We start from the raw sequence: 13,043 nt of genomic DNA on the forward strand, positions 1-13,043 counted from the left end.
ACATCTTTTCTCCAGCCCTTGAAATTCAGCTTATCTCTCCAGCCCCCTTCCACTCCATTGCTACTCCAGGAAGCAAGTCTCCACCCACCAAATGGCTGTATTGATTCAACCCCTGGCCTCTTCACACCTACTCAGTGAGCAGCATGGCTCAAGCTGACCAAACACAAGAGACAGCTAGAGGGCTGGTTTAGGTATCTCCAGGATAGTAAGATCTAAAACTACTTTCCTGTAGTAGTTACATGAAATCCAACTTTGACATGTCCTGGGTTTTAATGTGACCGTTATTTGATACTTTGAATAATATTACTAGCTAGCTCCAATCAAAAGTTAGACTTTATTTAGTTTAATAATGCCTTCGCATGTTAGCCTATGGGGCTAGCAGCACTACATTAGGGAAAAACGACTTTGGCTGTTTTACCATACCATTTCTCCTTACCATAAACATATTTTACATTGTCCCTGCTTTTTATGACAATGCACCCTACCCTTGGGGCACGTACGGCAGATCTAAGGGGTGACTTTTAAGTTATAAAAAAGGTATTTTGGGATTGGAAGTATTTTTATTTCAAAAAACGAATTTGGACATAGTTTTATTTTACAACCAGCCTGCAAAGCAGGCCTGGCTGTAAAAAGACACCAGATGCCATAGCAGTGCACACTTACGTCTATTAAGTTAAGTTCACAAGGTCTCTAAACCTACATGCCCTACCATATACTAGGGACTTACAGGTAGGTTGTCTTTACAAATTAGAATTAAACCAATTACCATATATATTTAGAGGACAGACCATTGGCCCTGGGCTGGCTTAACAAAGCCCAAGGTACTTTCAAAGTCAGTAACCACCAGTATCACAAAAAAAAATAGGGGCGATCAGGGCAAAAAGGATGACTTTCCTGTATGACTCCCCTCCAGATGAAAGGAGATGGGCAACTATCCTATACTCTGGCAGTCCTCATCACGTAAGTGGAAAAACCTGGAAAGTCCATCTGCATTGGCATGGGCCGTCCCAGGCCTGGGTTCCACTGTGAAGTCTATCCCCTGTAGTGAAATGGACCACCTCAAAAATGTTGGATTCTCCCCCCTCATCTGAATGTCTGTGGTCAGTTTGAACACATGAGTGAGTACCACACAGGTATGGTCTCATTTTCTGCAGGGACCAGACCACACCAAAGGTTTCCCTCTCAATGGCACTCTATTGTTGCTCTCTGCAGAGTAAACACCTGCTAATGAAGACAACGGCTGATCTTGGCCCTCTTTGTTTACTTGCGCCAGTACTTCTCAATCCATTGCTCGGAAGTATCCCCTTAGCAAACCCTTGAGCCAGTAGGACTGGGGCTGAACACATAGCTTTCTTTAGAGTGTCAAAGAACTGTAGACACACTGAGGTCCAAATTACCTTTTTGGGAAGTTTCCTTGAGGTGATGCAGTGGTCCCTTAGTTCCTCATAAACCTCCTGCAGTAGTGTCCGGTTCTTAGGAGTTGCCCAATCCTGTATGGTCTGGACCATGGGCTGGAGACTTTGTACACATCCTCCACCTACAAGATGGCCCAGGTACACCACTGAACTTTGCCGCCCTATCTGACATTTGCTTGTCTCGATAGTCAGGCCTGCCTGCTGCAGGGCCTGAAGCTGTTCCCTTAGGTGGAACAGATGATACTCATAGGTGAAACCAAATTCAGCATTGCCATCCAGATAAGCTTCACTGAAAGTTTCCAACCCAGACAGGACTCTATTCACCAACCTTTGGAAGGTGGAGGGGGCATTCTTCAAGCCAAAGGGCATCAATTTAAACTGAAAATGACCATCTTGAGCGAAAAACGCTGACCTCTCCTGTACTTAGGGCAATCTACCAGTAGCCTGATGTCAAATGAAATGTACTCAGGTACTTTGCAGCCCCCAACCTAGCAATGAGCCCATCAGCTGTAGGTAGGGGCTTAGGGTCAGTCTTGGTGACTTCATTCAAACCTCTGTAGCCCACAGAAAACCTCAATTCCTTCTTTCTCCTTGGGTATTAGGCTTGAGCACCAGCCAGAGGGTTGAATTACCCTTATCTGCAACATCCTGCCTACTTCAGCCTTAATGCTGGCTTTGACCTGGTCAAGCAACCTGCGCAAGTTGTTTTTGATAGGTAGGCTATCACCAATGTCACAAACTTAGACACACCAAGTGGTGGGTCCAGGGGTCAGGGAGAGAACAGACCTGGAAACTGCTCCAATGCTTGTCTCTGGTCTTTTTGCTGGTGCTTTGTCAACTTGGGAGAGGGCACTACTCACTCCACTGACCCATCTTGTAAATCGGTGGAGAGAAGATCTGTCAGAGGCTCACTCACCTCCTCCCCTCCTTCATTTGTGACCCTCAGCATGCTCATGTCTGCCCTGTCATGGTGGGGTTTAAATATGGTAATATCGAATACCCTGTGGTGACTCCTAGGGTTGCTAAAGTCCACCAAGTAGGTCTCCATCCTCAGAATAGACTCTGTGGATACCACTGACATCCCCCTTATTTTGCCTAGAGGCAGTCTGTCTCATGCCCTCAAGAGTCAGGCAATCCCTTTGTCTCTGGTGCAGTTCCTCTCATGGGGTCCACCAGCTCCCAGCCACTCTGCCAGATTGGACGGATGTTGCAGGGGTGGAATCTCTACTGCTAATACCAGATCCTCCCCCTCGAGGTTGGGTTCAATCTGTACCTCTTGAGCTACATGAGCTCACTCACCAGGATCTTTTTACCTTTTTCTTGTTCTTGGAGGCTTGGCAGATTGTTCCAGGGCCCAAGTATCCTGTACTCCCCTGATATGCAGCCTGTGCCCTCATCACAGAAAAAGTGGAGTATTGTGGCTCACTGGTTAGAGGCGGCAGACCCGGAAGCAGAGAACGTCCCGGGACCAGGGTTCAATTCCCGACGCGGCAGGGTCGCGGACCAGGGTCAGCGGACTCGATAATTCTCGCCTCAGTGCCTACTCTAACCAGGGATCACACTCGGCAACTCTGGGCATTAGCTTGCCTCATCTCTGCAACGGCCCCCCACATTCGCCGGGGATGCCTGGTTTCACCTTGGAGATACCCAGTAGGGACCATCTCACAGGGATAGCCAGGACAGGTTCCCCAGTGGTCTACAGCGCCACGACGCCTCAGGGCAGCAGTGCGCTTTACAAGACTACATTACATTACAAAAAACCCACTCAGCCAGGTCCAGCATCTGAGCATAGACCTTCCTTTTCACCCCAGACCACCCAGAAGCATCAAGATTCTTTCCCAGTAGAGACTCTATTGGGAGGGAAGGAGACACAATAACCTTCTTATGGCCAGTCACAGCTCCCTATTCCAATCTTACCATTCCCATGGGATGGAGCTTGGCTCTAGCATAGGTGACCTGATAAAATACACCAGTAACAATCTGCTCTGGGGAAAACAGCTTGCCAACACCATGGTCACACTCCTCCTGTATCCCTCAGAGCCTCAAACTCAGCCTATTGATCTTAGGCCTTTGCCTGTACTTCTCCACGCTTGGAGGTAAGGCTGCCAGTGTTGCAACATCCATTCCACCCATGGAAACAAAGGTCACTTCTACATACCTTTTCCCCATCTCTGGGCAAACATCTACCCCTACCTACACTAGCAATTCCCTGGGACTGCGCACCAGTGGGGGGCTTCTTTGTGCAGACTGCACCTCCCCTTTTGTTCCCGACTGAAAACAATAAAAACACTGCCCACCTTTGTAGAGTTGAAATGTCTTTCCTGATATCCTTCCCCCTTGTAAGTGGATTGGTGTTAGGAACTGTCTCATGTGTTTGATATTTGGGGACCTTTTTAGAACTCTTTCTGTTTTTTATCTTGGTTACAGAGGGCTGTTCCCTGGGAAGGGACTAGTCCTCCTTTCACCTAACACCTCCCTAGTTCCTCCTGGTCACCCGGGTGCAAACCCACTCATCTGCTGTTTTATCCAGTTCTCTGTGACCAGGCAGCTTAGAATGAACTAGATATTTGTGTAACTTGTCTGAGGTGCAGTTGGCCAATATTTGCTCCTTCATGAACACATTATATAGCCCCTTATAGGTACTTACTTTGTTACTCTGTATCGAGCCCTCTAATGCCTTAACAGATAGGTCTACAACAGATAGGTCTACAAAGTCAACCCATGATTGGGTACTGACTTTCTGGGTGACACTAAACTACATTCCGTACTGCTCAGGGGTGAGACCAAACCTTCTGATTAAGCTCTTCTTTATGTGGGGATATGATTCAGCCTCTTCTCTTTCTATGGCCAATAGTCTATCTCTCCCTGCTTCTAGAATCAGTTCCCACAGGAGTGAACCCAAATATTGAGAGCTCACCCTCATCACCTTGAGGGCCTTCTCAAAAGCTGTCAGCCATCTGTCAATGTCATCATCCTCCCAGTACTTAGGGACAATCCCCTTGGGTAGTCTTGGGTCAAACAACCACCCCTTGATACTTCTGTCTCCTCTTCCCTGTCACCATCTTCCTCTCTACCACTCTTTGTCATTCTCTTCTCCTCATATGCTCATTTATTCTTGGCCAGTGCCAACTGTCTGCTTCTAGGGCTATAGAAGTCAGCTGTGCCTCAAGCTCTCTTTCCCTAGGGGACAGATCTGGCTCACCTGACCAGATCTGGTGGGTCCTCTTTACCCACTAGCTCTAGTCAAGGCACTGGACATTGTGTGTGTGAGAGTTGCACAATTTACTCTTCACTGGGGTATAGGGGGTCTTCCTCCCCCTGTCCTTCTACCTCTAGAGCCTTGTCTGTGTTAGAGTATTTATCCTCTAGATGGGCTTCTGTGCTGTCTTCTTGGAATTGCATGGAGCTGGTAATACTCTAGCCCTACACAAGTCCACAAACTCTGCTACTTGGAGAGTGGGTAGGTTAGCTAGATCTAGCTTCATGGTATCATTTTGATTGAAAAACAAAAGCTTTGCAAAAATTGAGGTTTGAGTAATTTAGAAAAAAAACTTAAAATGAATCAATTAATATTAGTCCAAATTAAAAACTTTTTTTGCACTAGGTCAATTTAGAGGATTTTTAATTGTCCAGCTTAAATACTGGATGGTGTTACTAAACACAAATTCTGGATCCCACCATTGTGCACCAAATGTTGGAACGTGGGGTAATAGTAGGTGAGGTGATCACCCTCAGCTAGTAATAATACCACAATCACTTATGGGTCCAGTCAGATCGCAGCAATTTAGTCCTTGCTCTATCCTTGGTAACTTAGCAAATGAGCAGTCAAGTTAACTTAGGAGAGAAGTGTGTGTAAAGCATGTAATAATACCAAAATCGTAAATAAGTAAACGATACAGCACAATAGAAATCCAACACCAATTTATAGACGAAGATAATATGTTTATCTTTAAAACCACAGCAAAATGACAGACTACGGATGGCTGGTTGTGTCTGCGGTTCGCCTGCGGTCTTTGCACCGGCAATCTGTCAATTTAGTAATACGGTGGCCGAACAGGCAATCCACGAAACTCGTAATCAGGCCATTTGTCTTTTTCTTGGAGCTTTTCTGCCGTTGACGGGCTCATCAGTGGGTCCTTGTGCTTCTTGGATCTGAAGCTGAATCTGATGACAGTGACCTACTACAGCACAATGCCTCAATGAGCCTCTGGTAGTCTTTGTCCTTGACATCAATAGTGAGGGGCTCCAGAGCTTTCAGCACAGTCCAGCCGATTCGAGAGTCATGGATGGCAGCTTGTTGGCACTTTCCTGGGGCAGAGGCACACAGCTCATTTCACAATGTTTCTATTAGACAGAGAAGGATTGTGTAATGAAGGTGCTGTGTGAAGTTGATCCAGGAAATTGGAAAGGAAGGAACAAGGAGGATCCTAGTGCATCCCTTCCCATCGCCTCCTCTGTGCCCATTTGTTTTGTTAGTACAATGGGAGAGATAGTGGGATGAATGGTCGAAGGAGTTGACCTACTCTTTCTAACCTCTCGCTCATCTACCACTAAGAGAAAAAAATTGGAAACGCTGATAAGCGTGATTAAGTATAAAGGTGGGGATAGGAATAGCTTCCCTTAGCCCCTTCCATAACCCTGTCCCGTAAATTGACACTTGGATGGACAGTAGAAGTCTAGGAACTCCTTGCGAATCCTTGCCATGTGTGGGTGTGTGGGGTCACTAGTGACATAACACATCTATTAATGATGTGGCTTGGGAAATGAGCACTGAACTACCTCATTCAGGAGGTTGCTGCAACCCAGAAGTGATCAAGCACGAGCAAATTCCCTCTGACCACCCCCAAAATGAAGTTTATTTTAAAAACAATTGGTGCAAGACTCTGAAGCCAAAATACAGCATGTAAATACAACATGGCATCCCAGCAACGCTTTTTCATGCATCATAAATGCAGCAAAAGGGTTCAATTAAACATAGGGAAGCAGATAGGGTAGAGACTCATGTCATGAGTGTCCTATAGCAAAGCAGAAGCCTTCCAAGTGTTATGAGGCAAGTAGTAGCTACAGGTTCGTGACAGAGGTTAACACAACTCAGTCCTGAAACCCCTTCGAATACACCCACCGCCTTGCTGCTGAAGAATAGGTGGATCAGCAGCCCAGCCTGTAAAGCCAGCCTCATTACTGCAGCTGCTTCACTTCATAGCTCCATCCCAAAGAGAGTTACCCTCATAAAACGAAAAATTTGACTAATGAGACATGTAATTTAGTTCATGAAAATGTGTTTTTAAGGTTTCACGGTGCAAGCTTTGAATGATAATTTGTCTCGATTTCTTGCCTGGGAGGTAATTGCTGTAAAAATTGTGAACTAAATGACATGGAATGATTCAAATTGTATTTTCTGTCATAAAGGGAATGCAGGTCTGGTCAATGTCACATGTTAGATTACCACTCAATTGCAATCCATGATTTAAGCAAGGGGAGCCACAAGGAAATAATCATTCTCCTCACAAATCGTTAGTTAGCCGGATGTGAAAGCAGCCTGCTTTCACCACTGGCGTCAGGGAGAATAATGTAGTTGGCACCTGCTCTATGTGTGTCCAGTTTTACACCTAAATTGCCATTTTCAATTGTAACTCTTGATGATAGTTTGGCAGTTTTTCATTTGACTCAGCACCTCTTTCAGAAAGCACTGCTATGTTTGCATGATAATAACGCCCTTGGAATTAACCATTCGGGTTTTGTTCTCCTCTGGTGCAGTATTATTCCCATAATCCGCGTTCTGCAGATTGGAATGGGAGGAAAAGATTGTAAAATCACCTGTCCCAATTCCTTGTTACAAAACCTGCAACATTGTGTGAGAGAGAGAGAGAGAGAGAGAGAGAGAGAGAGAGAGAAAGACTCTGTTTATTTAGACCTTAGTCTTTAAAACCAAATCGAATAAAATTCAGGATATTTATGCATAGTTAGTTATTAGTAAAACAGTGTACAACTTTTTGTTAAAATCTTTAAAAGGTATAAAACATACAGAACATTCTACTTATAATCCAACAATGCAACATTGTGTGTTTTCCCTCGTCAAATTTCCCAAGGTTATACCTGCATTTGTCTGAGAGGGAAAGTTTTTGGGGTAGTGCGGTACTTTTACACAAAGTGTGCTACTAATTTGATCGCACTCTGCCATTTCAATCCTAATCAGGAATGTCAGCTAAATTAGAATTGGCAGTTTTTGTCTTTACCTTTTAATGGTCTGTGGAGTCAAATCTGAGATTAGGATATGGTCATACCACCTGACTGCAATCTGAGCTATAACAGAGTAGAATAAAAGAAGAAGCTCAAAAAGCCATACTCCTGACCAGACAATTATCTTTTTATCATGCTGCCAGGTGTGTATGTTGGGCTCTGCTTAGCCTCCAAATGGTCCCTACGATGTGCCCAAGAGTCGGATTGTATGATGTAGTCTAGTGGTTGGGGTGGAGTTAAGAGGGAGGAGCAGGAACGGGAGGGGCCAGTGACAGGAACCACGACAGTTAGAGCAGGGACATGAAGCAGGTTGGAGGCAGACAATAAAGCTCCTTGATTTATAAGCAATGGTGTCTGTGGTTATTAGTAGCGGGATGCTACAACTGGCGACGAGGGTGGGATGAGCAAACCCCACAAGCCACAGCACCTCGTGAAACCACCTTGTCCCCGCAGCGTCGAGAAACGAGCTCCGCTGCTGAATGAAGGCGGCGCCAAGAAGAAGAAACCGCCGCTGTATGGAGCTGCCCCAGAGAGAAGCTGGCAGCCGGTGACCCTGTCCCTCCAGAGGCCTCAAGGGAGGAAAGAGGGAGCCGCAGCAACGAGCGTTGGAGCGCTCGAGAAGTCGGACCAGTTCGCGCCGAAACGCGACATTGCCGAATGCATACACCCCAGCATATGCAGATCGAGCAGAGGTCGGGAGCCCACCCCGACTCTGCCTAGCGCCCCAGAAGCAGAAGAATAGTGCCCCGAGTGAAGAGCATTGCCCCCGGAAGGTTTGGCAGCAAGCGCCGTCGAGCGCGGTAGAACTGGAGCTCGGGTGGCCCCCAACGTTAGAAATCTCACGCCTGATGCGTGTGTTTTGGCCTGCTGTCGCCGCGTGGACGCGGCCCCCAGCGCAGCGAAGCGGGAGCCCACCTTAATCTCACCTGTGGATCAGTGTGGAGACCTGGAGAAGTGTTGATGTCCCTGGGACCGGCGGCCGGTGAGTCCCGATTGAGTCAGCCCGGGTCTGAATGAGCAAAGTGGAAGTCTCGTGCAAGCTGGGATTTCAGGGACGGCGGCCATATTGGAGTCAGGCAAGCCAATGGGACATCCCTGTGAAAATCGGGAGCGGCCATCTTTAAGTCAGGCAAGCAGTGTTTGGAAATAAGCATTGACAAAGGACAAACCAATAAGCATTGGCAAAGACCAAACAAGCATTGGCGAAGGCAAGAGACATACAAACAAGCATTGGCGGAGACCAAACAAGCATTGGCGAAGGCAAGAGACAAACAAACAAGCACTGGCGAAGACCAAACAAGCATTGGTAAATGCAGGAGAAGCAGTGGTAGGGGCAACCTCCAGCTTGATGAAACAAACATTGGAAACTGGAAACAAGCACTAGCTAATGCAAGAAATATAAAAGAAAACAAGCACCAATACCAGTGACCAGAAGGGGGAATGAACAAAAGCGACTATTAGCAACGAGCACTGGCAAAGACAATAAGAAAATACGAGCATGAGCCAATGCAAAGGTGAACTGACAAACAAGCAGTAGCCAACTAAAAGTGAATAGAAAGGGTAAACAAGCGCAAGCGAACACAAGGGTCAAGGGCCAACACAGACAAGCACATGCAAATGCAAGCAGGCGAAAGAAGCAGATGCATAAGCCTAAGCGAGTGCCCGAGATCAACAAAGATAACGTCGATTACGACCAGAGGAGGACCGAACTGCAGAAGACAGTTCCAAACCAGCGAAGAACGCATCAAATGTGATCAATTAATGCGAACGAGCAACGTGACGTGAAAGGAGCCAAGGGTCAACAAACCTAGCGGACACTGGCAAGTACGAGAAACGCGCTGAAAACAAGCTCAAGTCTGCACGGACAGAACACAGTAGTCACCCTGGAGTGGCGAACCTTCCCAACATCGAGGGAAATGACTAGACACTGAATCTCAGGCGAAGAAGGTCAGCACATAAGACTGGTGGCAAAGTGAACAATCCTGCGACGGTAGTAAACGAAACCTTTCCTCCATCATGGCGGGGGTAAGTGCAACCCATCGGTCAAATCTCTGCATTGAAGTACCACCCCCAGTGCAACAGACTGACAGTCAGAGTTTGGGTCTCAAATGGAACCGGTGGCTGGAATCACTGGACGATTTTCTTGAGGCAATTGGTGAGCGAAGAGACAGAAAATGTCTGATGCTACTCCTTCAACTGGTCGGTCATGAGGGCCGACGCTTAATCAGAACATTTCCCAAAAGAGACACAGAGAGCTATGAAAGACTCCGAGTGAAGTTACGTGCCCATTTCCATGCACAGGTGGAAGTGGATCATTCTCGCATCGCTTTCAATACAGCACGGCAGGAACCAGGAGAACCATTGCCGAAATTCATCACCCGGTTGCTAAGTCTGGTACCCTGCTGCTATTTCAATACATTTACAAATGAAGAAGCAGTTCGGCTCCGGATAATCGAAGGCTGTTCAAGCGCAGACACAAAGCGCAAGATTCTTCAGGAACAGTGGTCGCTAAAGAGAATCATCAGAGGGGCCGAGGTTGGAGTGCGGATAAAAGCAAAAGACTTGTCGAAAGACGTACGCTCGAATGCAAGACACATGGATGGCTGGAGAGAGACATCCCTCATGTCTGGGGGCAAGGCCCAGGAAACAAACAAAACTGAAAAGAAGGCGGGTGAATCAGAGCCAAGACGAAACAAGAGACACAGCGTCATGGAACACCCCAAGTCACCATCACAACAGACCAGGATGAATCAGGAAACAAACAAAACTGAAAAGAAGGCGGGTGAATCAGAGCCAAGACGAAACAAGAGACACAGCGTCATGGAACACCCCAAGTCACCATCACAACAGACCAGGATGAATCAGGATTGCGAGAGCGACACTGATATAACCTCACGGAGTTATTCAACCTCAAGGAGTCAGTCAACAGATGACGATACTGATACCACCTCACGGAGTTACTCAACCTCAAGGAGTCAGTCAACCGATGATGAAAATAGTTATGAAGCAGATGAAGTGTCAAGCGGGTCAGATCACACGCATGGACAAGATGGCGGATTGCTCAACAAGAGGGCAAGCAAGACAAACTACAGAAGACAGGACCAGTCCCGTCAACGCCGGAATTCGGCACACGAACATCCCGGGGCATCCTCCCGCTATGCACCAAAGTCTATAGATGAGTCCGAGGAAGCATCAATCAGCGAGACATATCACCCCAATGGCACGGACGCCAGCACGCCTAACGGACGAGAAGAAGAAACCAACCACATGAGGAGTGGTAAGTCACTCAGACACCGAAAAGGGAGGGGCACTTGCACTCAAGACAGTTGTGTCAATGAGAAAACGGAGAAGGGACAAGCGATGTCCCGTGAAAAGGATAAAGATCAAATGCTCCGAGATAAAACTAAAGAAGTAAATGTGTGGTTAGCAAACAATCTCTCAATCGCAACAACACAAAAGACACATAAAGAGCCGTACCCAAAGGAATGCTCCGTAGATAGCTCCGACTCCAGGAGCATGTCATCCCAGACCACCGACTCAATAAATTTATCAGTCACGATACCCTCAAAGGAACGTTCTCAAAAGGAATCGGCGAACGACTCCTCCGAGTCGGAAAATATATCTGTCTGATCATTCAGTTCAACAAAATCATGGTCCCGACCACGTCCATGGCATCAATCACCCAAACGCACAACAGAACCAAAGGACAACATGTCACATCAGTCATCGCCATTTCAAGACATGAGTAATATGCCGTCACCCCTGATGGGGTCAGCAAGGCTGACTAAAGGAACTGACGGAAGGAAAACAAAGAGATGGGACAGTATCTACCAAGTGGAAAGGGATTATCCTGTCGCCCCGGGAGGAGGACCAAAAGTGGTGACAGAGATAGACTGTCACCGAATGAGAGAGAAACAGATACATGACCGGATGGCCAGGGGTTTCGCCAGTCTCAACCACGAGTGGGAGAGGAAGAGACAAACAGAGGCAGCAAACGAGTCCAAGAATCAAGACAGGACACCCATTTTAGATAGTACATTAACGTCTGGCATTCCTGATGGTGCACAGAAGAACAGTGCTGCTCCCAACCTGACAAGACAAAGAGAAATAACCTTACAGGTGGGAGCTCAGAAGAAGACCGGAACATTGTCCACTCCCAAAGGAGATCAACCGTCAACAGAACAAGAGTCACCAAGAAAAGCAGACCGCCACTGCCGAGCCGAGCCAGTAGCAGTCACACAACATGAAAGAACCATGATAACTGCGGAACCGGATAATAAGCCGCCCGCACACAATGGGTTGCATTCTCAAAAGTGCACTCCCGTAGTCAAGGATGTCTTGGTTAAGACGCCGGAAAGATTGATCAATGTCAGGACCACCACGGATTCGACGCTACTGATGCTTGAAGAACAAGCTGTCCGCCAACCCGTGTGGTGGATTGAAGAATTGCGAACACTGCGGAAATTAAGTTCATTTTGTTAAGAAGGGGGGAGATGTCGGATTGTATGATGTAGTCTAGTGGTTGGGGTGGAGTTAAGAGGTAGGATCAGGAACGGGAGGGGCCAGTGACAGGAACCACAACAGTTAGAGCAGGGACATGAAGCAGGTTGGAGGCAGACAATAAAGCTCCTTGATTTATAAGCAATGGTGTCTGTGGTTATTAGTAGCGGGATGCTACACCAAGTTCCCCACCAGGACCGAATAGGCACTGCGACATATACCAAAGATAACTTCTTTCATGACATTTACATGAGTTTTAATTATATTTCAATTTAACTATTTAATTTATGAATTGTTGATGGTTTAAAAGGGCACGCATGTGAGTGACTCAAAAGGAGCTGACTCTATGCATTATTCGTAAAAAGTGTTTTCTTTAACTGATTCCATAGAAAGGACCATGATCAAATTTACTAACACTTTGAGCTGAGTTTGTGTTACTTATGTAATGCAAGTGTGATGCAACATGTTATACTGGGATTTCCTACCCAACACAAAATGTGTGCTGCTTGTGGCTCTTTGTGTTGAGGAAGAGTTCCATTGTTGGTACATGGTCGTTCCTAATGCAACCAGTCGGGGTTTTATACAAATTCTTATCTACAAACAAACAGACAGGATTTGTGCTAAAATCTTAAGCCGCCTCAAGGGGTAACGAAGAGAAAGGTTTTGATTTCTCCTTGTTTTTCCTATTTTGCAATGCTTGTTGCATTGTGCAGAACACACACAGCAGGAAAAGTGTTAAAAGATAGTTTTTGTCCTGGATGTCCCCCCTTCCTGTACAAAAACGATTCTTACTGAAAGCACACACTCTTGCACTATGGCGCTAGGGTGTCTGAGTTGGCGCATGGCAGCCTAAAGCACGCCAGCACAGACAGAAAGGAAAACAGCACC

The 13,043-nt window shown here is 46.6% G+C and overlaps 1 protein-coding gene across 1 annotated transcript in view; it reads left to right on the forward strand.

Moving 5' to 3' along the window:
• CCSER1 (coiled-coil serine rich protein 1) overlaps window positions 1-13,043 on the forward strand; it is a 2,474,954-nt gene that overhangs the window by 1,001,214 nt on the left and 1,460,697 nt on the right. The gene's annotated exons all lie outside the window — the stretch shown is intronic.

This window comes from Lissotriton vulgaris, chromosome 3_1 (assembly GCF_964263255.1).
Source record: "Lissotriton vulgaris chromosome 3_1, aLisVul1.2, whole genome shotgun sequence".
Classification (NCBI taxonomy): domain Eukaryota; kingdom Metazoa; phylum Chordata; class Amphibia; order Caudata; family Salamandridae; genus Lissotriton; species Lissotriton vulgaris.